Raw genomic sequence first — 12,247 nt, 5'->3', positions numbered from 1 at the left:
CCAAAGGGAAACTGTTCAATGGGGATGGCTTCCCCTTTGCAAATCAGTTGCCACCCCAATTGTTGTAATACTGTATTCGATAGAAATTCATCATAAAAGTACAGACATACAAATATATAAAAAGACAATCAATCCAAAGTACTACAATTACATCCAAGTCAGTGAATAGCAATTTTAAAAAAACAGCAAGATGTTTTGGTTATTAAAAAGTTTTTTGTGTTTATGCATTACCCAACAGTCTAGAGCGTATTATCCAAGCACCCCCCCAGGTATTTCGCCACCCCACAAATAATGTACATAGAAACCGTATTGGTTGTAATAATACGTAGGGCTGACCTATGATCTTTTACAACCAACTCCCTACATACAGGTTTCAGCCATTTAGCCCTAACAGATTTGTATGCTGAACAGGCAAATAAGAAGTGGCCACCCCAATTTGATAGGCTGGTATCAATTTTAATGGTTTGCTACAGGAATTGTGGTCACAAACTATTAATACATACCATTCAGAATAGCAAGTAAAAGGGAAGACTCCTTTCACGCCCTCTTATAATTGCAACTCAGAATGATTTTCAAAACCCTTTTCCAAGTTAGAAAATCTTTTCAGTTGTGCAGTAGTGGTTAAGTACATTGACAAACACAATTTTTCTGCCCCAAACCTTGTGATTTTTCAAGTTGGATCCTACTTTGGTGCAAACAGTGCAGGGTAACTCTTGGGGGCATATTCACAAACGTCATTGTGTACTGTGTTTGGTAGTACTATAATAGTACTAATAACACTCTACAAACTTTTATTTACCAGCCTACATGCAGAGTTCTACAATGCTACCCCACAACAGCAGATATCTCTGCACATGAAGGTATTCATGTTAGTGGTAAATGTGGGAGAGAAGGAGAGAATGACTGGAAAACGAGGAATATTTTCAAAGTTGGGAGGGGTGCAGGGGAGAATCAAGAGAGGTAAGGCAGGGTTACGACGTGGTTTTGGGGAGGCAAAGGTGCCCACCCACAAAAGAGTAAGACTATTGCTAACTATTCACAAACTGCAATTCTATAGTTCACACAGCTAAAAAATACTCAACACAGTCATAAATGTACTCCAGCTCAGAGCTGGAGTATGTGCAACACTCATGGACAATAACTGGCCATGTAATACACGTCCTTATAAAAAAAATGGAGATAGTGACTTAATAGTCCATAGTTACTAATAGCAAATTAAATTAAAATATTGTAATGTTTTAAAAATATAAATAAATTATATAGCTATAACAATATATAATATATATAAGAATATATATATAAATAAAACGTAGATATTAGTTTATTATAATATATGTTATTAACCTTTTGTAAAATGTAAACATTCAGGTAGTAATACAAAGAAATCCTTTGCATAACTTACAATTGTTACTACATAATCATGTACTACATAATAAATAAATATATATTATACTTTGTGTTTCTTAAACTCATATTGTAGGAATAATAAATGTAAGTTAGTACGTTATATAGAAATACATGTTAAAAATAATTACATTTTTAGTAAAAAATTAAGTTAATGCTGTAGCATTTTTACATGTGTCTTCATTGAAATTAAATATTTTAAATTAATATACATTAATATTAAACACTAAAATACAATTACATTCAATAAACTTTTTAACTTTTTGCTCCACTTTTCCATAGGGAGAGAGCTGCTCTGGTGGTGGAGACTTCCTTTTATTTGGGAAAAGTTACCAGTAGTAACTTTACACTTGTAATTAAGGCTCTCCCCCCCTAATTTAGAGGGTGGGTTCATGTAAGTCTACATTGTTGATTAGCTCTGTACTTTTACCTGGTGAATAGCCAAAGGTAGTAACGTTACTCAATGTGTAACAGAAAATGTAGATGTGTAGATTTACTCATGTGTACGTTTATTTTTGTGAATAGACCCACAAGTGTTCAAAAAGTGTGAATGACTCTCTGGAGCTTACTTGTCTTAAAAGCAAAAGGCTGAGATAAGAGGCAAAATTCAGGAGAGATCGTGATGGCTGTGAAAAAAAATTGGGATACCACCAGTCCTAAAAAGTGAGGGGCAACACAAATCCTGGAACTTCACAGTTGAGTAAAACTATCATTAAAGTGAATGTGTCCAAGGATGCATTCTTATTATAAGCAATATTAATAGCCGACCAAGGCATAAATATGAGGCCAATATTCTTCATTTCTATAAATAATGCCTGTTGCCTGGTGAAAGGTCACTATTGAATGTAGTTTGGCTGTATTGTCCTGATGATGATGCCAACTTTTTGCAGACTATTGGGGTCGAAACATAAACTCTCAACTAGATAGATTATAAACGTGCACTCTGTGACTTATATTGTTGTATATAACTATATAGTCAGTACTGATAAAGGGTATTTATTATTATAGCCTTATATCCCGCCGTAGAGGGCTATACCGGCTATTAAAGGCCCTCTCCAGCGTTAAAGGCCCCGAGTCGAAGGCGAGGGCCTTTAACAAGGGAGAGGGACGTTAATAGCGGTATAGCCCATCTACGAAGGGCTATAAGGCTACTACAACATTCTGTCACTAGAGGGCAGAATGTTCTAACAAAAAAAACAAAGCCTTTTGGGAGAGTTAGGGGATTGGAATCCCCTCAGGCTCCCTAAAGCCTTTGTTCACAGCCAGAGCTGTGAACAAAGAAACATTGGAATGTTGGAGCACCAGGCTTATACCAGCCATTATAAGCCCAGAGCACTCCATTGTTTTTAATGGAGCTCCCAACATTCCAATGTTCTAATATCCTTTGTGTCATATGGACTCCACCTTACTACACTGACCACTGTGCCATCTTTCATACTCTGGCTCTCATTACAAATGGCCCAGAAAATAATTCCGATTTTCTCCACGCTCACAGTTACCAATACTGGGGGTATCGACAACCCCAGGGTGGGGGGTGGAAAGGTGGGCCTTTACATGTGTACACGTGGGACCCTGAAGTCGTCCTTATAAATGAGGAATTAATAGGGGAATACATAATTCTGGATCAGATCCCTGCAGTAATCTTTCTTCTTCCAACAAATCTTTACACAGAGCGTTTAGTTGCTTTCAGCTGTGACAAGAAACAGATCTGCAGAAACACTGTGGGTCTCATGAGTCGAATGTGGCTGGCAACTGCTGTTACCAGCCCGACGAGAATTAAGAAGCTAATCGTAATGAGGGCCTTGATGCGTTTTTAATTGTTTGTCACAATTCATTTTTTACCAGATTTTATTATTGTTAAATATAAAGCTTTGTCTAAACAAAAGTAATGATTAATAAAACAGTATCCCTTTTCTTTTTTGCTGTTCTTAATTAATATAGTCGTATAACCAATGGTCCCCAACAGAAAGCAAATTACTGATATATGCAAATGATTCCTTTGGAGACATTGTCTCATATCTTTCGAAAACATACATCAGAGAGGCAATAGCACATGACACATATAAGAGGCAGGAACCGGATGAGGCAGCCTTATTGGCACTTTATAATACGCTGAACTGCATATTGTTAACATTCAGATCGCGGTTGTATGTCAGAATATCGAGGTAACATATTTCTACCTACTAAAATATTACCACCAGAATATCGTCACGGCAAGAGTACAGTGGTAAGTATAGATTGACTAAACTTAACTCTACCTCTGCCTTCGTTGAAGACATACATATGGTTAAGAAAAGTGAAATTATGCATATTTATGTCTGATTGACAATGCAGTGGTAGTCGATTTTCAAGAGTCAATAATTTAATAGGTTAATGTGATAACTGATATTCAGGTAGTACACCAACATGGCAGTTGATAGACATGAAAGAAAGCTCTGTGAGGTTATTTATGTTTGCGAGTGTTTCGTGAAAACAGGGCTCTCATAATGCAAAGCATTACAAAATCCTTATTTCCTCACGGATAACCACATTCAGTGAAATACACGTAAAAGCTTGGTCATGACAATTTCATATTACATTTGGAGAAAAAACAAACGATTTTGCCATGGACTAATGAAGGGACATATTATGAAGAACAGCGTTAAAATTATTGCTGCCTCAGCGGCAGGAAACAGCCCCTAAAGCGGCGATAATGAGCTTCATAATATGCCCTGGTGAAATCCCATAGAAGCCCAGGTTCTGGTGTGAACCTGGGCTTCTACGGTAATTAACAAGGGCATATTATCAAGCCCATTATCGTCGCTTTAGCAGCAGTTTCCTGCCGCTAAAGCAGCGATAATTTTAACGCCGTTCTTGATAATATGGCCCAACATTTTCATTGCTAAAAAATATTCTGTGATTAAAAATTTCGGTGATTAAAAAAAAATGTGAGCAGCCCTGAATTAGCACATTTAGATTTGCACCATGGCTAGCAAACTATCCACACAGGAATTCTGCTTCAATGTAGGCTCCATCTTCATTTCAAAAATCCCAAAATACACAACAACATAACCAGCTCCTTCTTCATCTACTCAAACCACCAACCAATTATGGCATATACCCCATTCTCTGCCTTTTCCTTTCTCAATCACCAACAATAAAGTAATTGTATCTTTTGTTTAAGGTCTCAAATCAAGTAATAAACTAGTGGATCCTTTCACAGGTGAAACGTCTCTTATCACTCCTACATAGCTCTTACCTTGAATGCTTTTATCAACAATAGCCATCACTGCTGAGAAGTCCCCTCTGGGTAAAAACAGTTCTTGGTCACCTCCATAAAAAAGCCGATCCACCCAGAAGATCCTAATCATATTATCCCATTACTCAATTTCATTGATATCGAAACCAATGGAAAAATTTGCAACCTCCGAACTACAAACTCACTCAATCTTTCTTAATCGCCACGAGTCAGACTTTTGTCCTGAACATGAAATTGAACCTGTCTTCTGGAATGTCTGGGATGACATCCTCCAAATGTCTAACGAGGAATCGCTCTGCAGGCTGTTATTTTTAGCCTGTCTGCTGCCTTTGATACAATGAACCTCCTTTTGCCCCAGTGCCAATTTGTTGCTCATGTCTCTGACCACTTGCTCCTCCGATTCATATCCCTCCTCAATGGCTATTTAAATGTACTTGGAGAGTACACCTCTCAGGCTGGTGACTTATGCCCCCCCCCACCGGGTTCCCCTTCGTCTCCTCACCTTATTGACATTTATGACTAAGGTCTACTGGCTCTAACTCGTCATAGGTTCCTCAAACCAATTTAGGAAATCTTTTAATGGCATCATAGCTGTTGAAAGATTGATAAGAGAAAACAATGTACAACAATTACCCCCTAATCTCCATGGTCCCACCAAGAATACGGGGTCACCACTTTGAGTGGCACAAAGGCAGATGCATGATAGACATATGTGCATGCCCCACCCCCCCCTCCAAGGGCATATTTTTGCCTGGGGGACCACCACCTCCCCAGGGGTAATGTTTATATTTAGCGAGGGCCGTACTGACCCCTGGTCCCGGGGACTGCTACCTCCCTGGGGCTATTGATAACATTTAGGGGGAGGGCACGCAGACCTCCCCGGGGACCACCACTTTCCCAGGGCTAGAGCTAAAAATTAACAGGGTCGTATAGACCATCACCTCCCTGGGGCCAATTCCTTATTAGGAAAAGAGGGAGGGGAGGCACACATCCCCCTTTTTGGGCTTTATACCCTGGGGACCATCAACTGCCTGGGGCTGGCCTGTACAGCTATAAGGAGGGGGCACGTGCTCCCCACCTGGAGCCATAAATGGCACTAGGGACCGCCTGGGGCTGGCCTGTACAGCTATAAGGAGGGGGCACGTGCTCCCCACCTGGAGCCATAAATGGCACTAGGGACCGCCACCCCCAGGGCTGGATAATACTATGTCCCGGGGTGCCATTCCCTGGGACATAGCTGTTTTCTTTTGCTTGGTAGCTCCAGCCAAGCCAAAACAAACAATCCAGTTCCAGCGGGCAAGAGCAGTAAATGTGCTCCCGCCCGCTGGAAGAAGAGGTTTCATCTCTTTCCCTGTCCGCAGACTTGCAGGCAAGGGAGCTGCATTTACAGCAGCTCCCTTACTGCAAGAGCAATGATGGGGCACGCAGGAGGTGGGGAGCCAGCTGGGACTGCGGGGCCTAGAGGCTCCCCCCGTGATCACAGAGCGAGGAGAAAAGAGGCAGAATAAAGGTAAGAAGCAAGCATAAAGGGGCAGAATAAAGGTCAGTAACGAGCAAAAAGAGGCAAGAGAAAGGTAAGAAATGAGGAGAAAGAGGGAGAATAATGATCAGAAACAAGCAGAAAGAGGCAGAATAAAGGTCAGAAATGAGCAGCAAGAGGAGGAATAAAGGTTGGAAACTAGCAGGAAGAGGCAGGATAAAGGTCAGCAATGAGGAGTAAGAGCCAAAGTATAAACGAGCAGAAGGACACAGAATAGAGTCCAGAAACAAGCAGAAAGAGGCAAAATAAAGGTCAGAAACAGAAAGAGGCAGAATGAAGATCAGAAACAAGCAGAAAGAGGCAAGATAAAGGTGAGAAACGAATTGAAAGAGGCAGAATAATAGTCAGAAATGAGCAGAAAGTGGCATAATAAAGTTCAGAAACTAGCAGAAAGAGGAAAAATAAAGGTTAGAAATAGGCAGAATAAAGGTCTTAAATGAGCGGACAGAGGCAAGATACAGGTGAGAAACAAGCAGAATAGAGATCAGAAACGAGTTGAAAGAAGCACAATAGACTTAAGAAGTGGGCAGAAAGAGGCAAAATAAACATTATAAACTAGCAGCAAGAGGCAGCATAAAAATCAGCAGTGGGTACCAAGGCAAAATAAAGGTGAGAAACGAGCAGGAAGAAACAAAATAAAGGTCAGCAAGGAGCAGAAAGAGGCAAGATAAAGGTGAGAAACAAGCAGAAAGAGACAGAATAGCTGTCAGAAACTAGCAGAAAAAGGCAAATAAAGATGAGAAACAAGTCAAAAGAAGCAAAATAAAGGTGAGAAACTAACAGAAAAATGCAGAATAGAGGTAAAAAACTAGGAGAAAGAGGCAAAATAGAGGTCAGAAACGAGCAGCAAGAGGCAGAAAAATTATAAGAAATTAGGTGAAAGAGGCAGAATAAATGTCAGAAACGAGATCGAAGAGGCATAACAAATGTCAGAAAAGGTGAGAAAGAAACAAAATAAAGGTCAGAAAGAGGCAGAATAAAGGTCAGAAAGAGGCAAAATAAAGTACAGTAATGAGCAGAAAGCGGCAAGATAAACCTGAGAAACAAGCAGAAAGAGGCATAAGAGAGGTCATAAACAAGCAGAAAGAAGAAAAATAACGGTGAGAAAAAAGGAGCAAGAAGGAAAATAAAGGTCAGCAATGAGCAGAAAGGCAAAATAGAGGTGAGAAACGAGCAGGAAGAGGCAGAATAAAGGTCAGCAACAAGCAGAAAGAGGCAAGATAAAGGGGAGAAAAGAGGTGAAAGAGGAAGAATAGAGGTAAAAAACAAGCACAAAAAGGCATAATCAAGGGAGAAACGAGTTGAAAGAAGCAAAATAAAGGTGAGAAGCTAAGAACAAGAGGCAGAATAGATGTGAAAACCAGGAGAAAGAGGCAAGATAGAGGTCAGAAACGAGCAGCAAGAGACAGAATAAACTTTAGAAACGAGCAGCAAGAGGCAGAAAAGAGATCGGAAATGATGAGAAAGAGGCAGAATAAAGATCAGAAATGAGAATGAAGAGACAAAAGAAACGTCAGAAAAGACCAGAAAGAGACAAAATAAAGGTCAGAAAGAGGCAGAATAAAGGTCAGAAATGAATCGAAAGAGGCAGAATAAAGGACAGTAATGAGTAGAAAGTGGCAAGATAAAGGTGAGAAACAAGCAGAAGGAGACATAATAGAGGTCACAAACAAGCAGAAAGAGGAAAAATAATAGTCAGAAACGAACAGCAAGAGGGAAAATAAAGGTCAGAAAGGAGAAGAAAGTGGCAAAATAAAGTCAGAAACGAGCAGAAAGAGGCAAAACAGAGGTCAGAAATTAACAAACAGAGGCAAAACAGAGGTAAGAAGTGCAGAAAGAGGCAGAATAGAGGTCAGAAAAGAGTAGTAAGAGGTGAACTATAGGTCAGAAATTCATGCAACCACTCAGAGACAAACTCAGACAAGTATACCCACTCACAGACCCAGTCAGACACTCATGTACCTACTCACAGAATCACTCATCTTTCTCTCACTCACTCATTGACCTACCCAAAGACTCAGGGATCCACTCATAGACCCACTCAGGGTAAAAAAGAGGCAGAATAAAGGTCAGAAACGTGCAGAAAGAGGCAGAATAAAGGTCAGCAATGAGCAGAAAGAAGCAAGATAAAGGTTAAAAATGGGCAGACGGGCAAAATAGATGTCAGAAACAAACAGCGAGAGGCAGAATAAAGGTCTGAAACAACCTGACAGAGGCAAAATAAAGTTCAGAAATGAGCAGAAAGAGGCAAAATAATGGTCAGAAAGAGGCAGAATAAAGGTCAGAAATGACCAGAAAGAGGCAGAATAAAGGTCAGCAACTAGACAAAAGAGGCAAGATAAAGGTAAGAAATTAACAGAATGAGGCAGTATAGGGATCAGAAACGAGTAGAACATTTTTAAATAAAGGTGAGAAAAGAACAGCCAGAGACAGAATAAAGGTCAGCAATGAGCAGAACGAGGCAAGATAAAGGGGAGAAATTAGCATAAAGAGACAGAATAGAGGTCATAAATTAGCAGAATGAAGCAAAATAGAGATCAGGACCAAGTAGAAAGTGGCAAGATAAAGGTGAGAAACGAGCAGCAAGAGGTAGAATAAAGGTCCGAAATGAGGAGAAAGTGCCAGAATAAGGGTCAGAAACAAGCAGAAAGAGACAAAATAGAGGTCAGAAAGAGGGAGAATAAGGAAAAGAAACAAGTAGAAATAGGAGGAATAAAGGTCAGCAACTAGCAGAAAGAGGCAAGATAAAGGTGCGCAACAAGCAGAAGGAGGAAGAATAGAGGTCAGAAACGAGCAGAAAGAGGCAAAATAAAGGTCAGAAATGAGCAGAAAGAGTTAAAATAGAAGTAAAAAAAGAGCAGAAAGAGGCAAACTAAAGGTCAGAAAGGAGAAAAAAGAGGCAGGATAGATGTCAGAAACGAGCAGAAAGAGGCAAACTACAGGTCAGAAATGAGCAGAAAGAGGCAAACTAAAGGTCAAAAACACACAGAAAGAGGCAAGGTAATGGTTAGAAATTAGCAGAAAGGCAAAACAAAGGTCAGAAACGAGCAGAAAGAAGCAAAATAGAGATCGGGTATTAGCAAAAAGAAGAAAAATAAAGGTCAGAAACTAGCAGAAAGGCAAAATGCAGGTCAGAAACAAGCATAAAGAGACAAAACAAGGGTCAGAAACAAGAAGAAAAGCAGAATAGAGGTCAGAAACGAGCAGAAAGAGATAAACTAAAGGTCATAAACTAGCAGAAAGAAAAAAGAAAGGTCAGAAAAGAGCAGGAAGAGGTGAACTAAAGATCAGAAATGAGAAGAAGGAGGCAAAATGGAGGTCAGAAACAAGGAGAAAGAGTCAAAATAAAGGTCAGAAACTAGCAGAAAGGCAAGATAAAGGTGACAAATGGGCAGAAAGTCAAAACAAAGATCAGAAATTAGCAGAAGTTGGCAAAATGGATCAGAAAGAAGCAAAGTAAAGCTCAGAAGTGAGCAGAAAATAGGCAGAAAATGAGCAGAACCTACTCAGGTACTCATACACCCACTCACTGAACAACTCATTGATTCTCACAGCCACTCACAGACCCATTCAGACACTCATGCACCCACTCACAGACGAACTAAGACATGTACATCCACTCACATACCCAGTGAGACACTCATCCACTCACTCAAATTCCCACTGAGACACTCATGCACTCACTCATACATTCACTCTCAAAGGTTATAGGTTACAGTTAGGAAATAAAATTTAAAAAACCTAGAAATTCACAGAAAAAAACAAAGGTTACAGTGACATTATAATTAGGAAATAGATTTTTTTTTAAACGTAGAAAATCCATGAAAAAAAATGTTACAGGGACATCATAATTAGGGAATCTAATTTAAAAAAAACTTAGAAATTCACTGAAAAAACTAAAGGTTAGAGACATAATTCACATAATTCTAATAATAATATTAAAATTTCAAAAGACCAAGGCAGCAGACCAGGTCAAGCACTACGGATCCTTTAGTTCTTGATTTTGGATGGTGCAAACTTCTTCCTACACCTGCTACCGTTAGGTGTATAGGTCAGAGATATACAAAAAAGGAAATGGAAGGTGCACACAATTAGAGTCAATAGAAATAGTATATTAAAGTATCTTCTTCTTTATTCAATAGTATTCATCAGACATAGGCACAGCCAACGCGTTTCGTTCCATTTGCCTTTTAGGAACTTCGTCAGGGCGAGTTAATGTAGTTTGAGCTGACACCAATTTTTGTCAGAAAGGTAAGGATCAGTGGCGACAACCAATTGCGGGTCAGAATCACATAACCTTTAGGCCCTAACGTTTAAAAAGTGGGTGCACTGTGTGGGACCCGGGGACCCAGTACAGAGGCCAGGCCGAGGGAATGAGGGAATGGGGTCCTTGGGGCAGAAATAGGCTTGGAATGTGGATCACGTGGCCTTTCTCCCTTTAAAAAAAGAAATGCATAAAAGGCCAGGTCCCGGGGCCAAAATCACCAGAGGGCCACATAGCCCTCTTCCTTTATTTAAAAACAATAATAATAAAAAAAAGGAAAAGCTGGGGGATGGGGTCCCGGGGCCTTAATCGGCATGAGGAGTGGGCGTGCGGCCCTCCTTCCCATTACATAGAAGACTGGCCCTGGGGCATGGGGTCAGAAATAAGCTGAGGGAAGGGGGCTAAACAGCCCCCCGTCACTAACAAAAGAAAAGATCAAATTAAAAAAAACTCCAGCAAGTCGCCTGAGGCCACGTTGAGACGACTTGGAGGCCAACCCCCATTTCTCTACCACTCTGCAAACGGCCTCCTGATGCTCTACTGGTTGAGGAATGAAGTCCTCTTGGATGGTGAGGGATCTTAGGGGCCAAGAAGTCCTCTCGCTACTTTCTGTAGGTCGTAACCAGTGGGATTCCTGTGACCTGGTCAGAGGCCCTACCTCCTTTCTCTACTACTCTGCAAACACTAATACTACTTAAAATACCATAAACATTTACTGAAAAAAACAAAGGTTACAGGGACATTATAGTTAGGAATTAGTATTTTTAAAAACCTTAGAAATTCAGTGGAAAAAAAGAAGTTACAGGGACAGTGAATTTAGGAAATGGAATTTAAAAAAAACTTCAAAATTCACTGAAAAAAACAAAAGTTACAGGGATGTTATAGTTAGGCTCAGGTTTCACTCTACACAACCAGTGAAATTCAGCAGTTATAGTTAGCTGAGCTAACTATAACACACACCCCCAATGCACTGCTTATGATCTCACATGTTATTTCACTCATGACATGCTCAGTGACATCACTGATGACATCATTGTGACATCTCAAATGACATCATTCTGGGACACTCATGGCAGGGTTGCACATCAATGACCATGCAGCGCATCTTTCTATCCCAACTGACGGGCTTTCACCATTATTGCTAAAGATATTCCTTCTTGTGTATCTATACCACTATACACATGTTAGACAAGACAAGGACATTCTTCTTAAATTACAGAGATAGACCTATTATTCAAGCAGAATGAGGGAGACGTGTTTAAAACTGTCAGGGGTGAGTACACAGTGGAAACTGGAATTGAGGGTGACCAAGACAAGCAGAGGATGTGCCAATTCCTTTTCCCAACACCCAGTCCTCAACCCTGTTTGACATATGGTGAAACAGGGGTTTGGATTTTTCAATTTGATCCCCAGCTTGCTTCTGTGAAAATGCTTTTACCAAGTGAATGAAGAGACTGACCAAAACCATTTCCCATTGAGTGGCTGAGCAACCAAGTAAGTGGAGAGAAAATGTGTAAGTAAAAGTGTGGGAAATGAGTGAGTGGTTGAGTGAGTCATTGACAAGACTGAACCATGAGCTTTGTCAAAACAGTCTTTTTGGGTTGATGTGATTCCTTCTTTAATCGAAGTGAAGTCTAAGCTCCATTTGTTGACATTAAAAAGGGTCCATTTGACCTTTTAACCTTTCGAGCCACTTAAATTCAGTGCAGCCTTGATATATTAATGATACTATCTTTTATTTGCGATCTTTAGTGCTGAATGCCTTTTTCGCTCTACCATATTTCTTTTTATTTGTTATTGT

Source organism: Lissotriton vulgaris, chromosome 5, assembly GCF_964263255.1.
Source record: "Lissotriton vulgaris chromosome 5, aLisVul1.2, whole genome shotgun sequence".
Lineage (NCBI taxonomy): Eukaryota > Metazoa > Chordata > Amphibia > Caudata > Salamandridae > Lissotriton > Lissotriton vulgaris.
Note: the sequence above shows the minus strand (reverse complement) of the source record.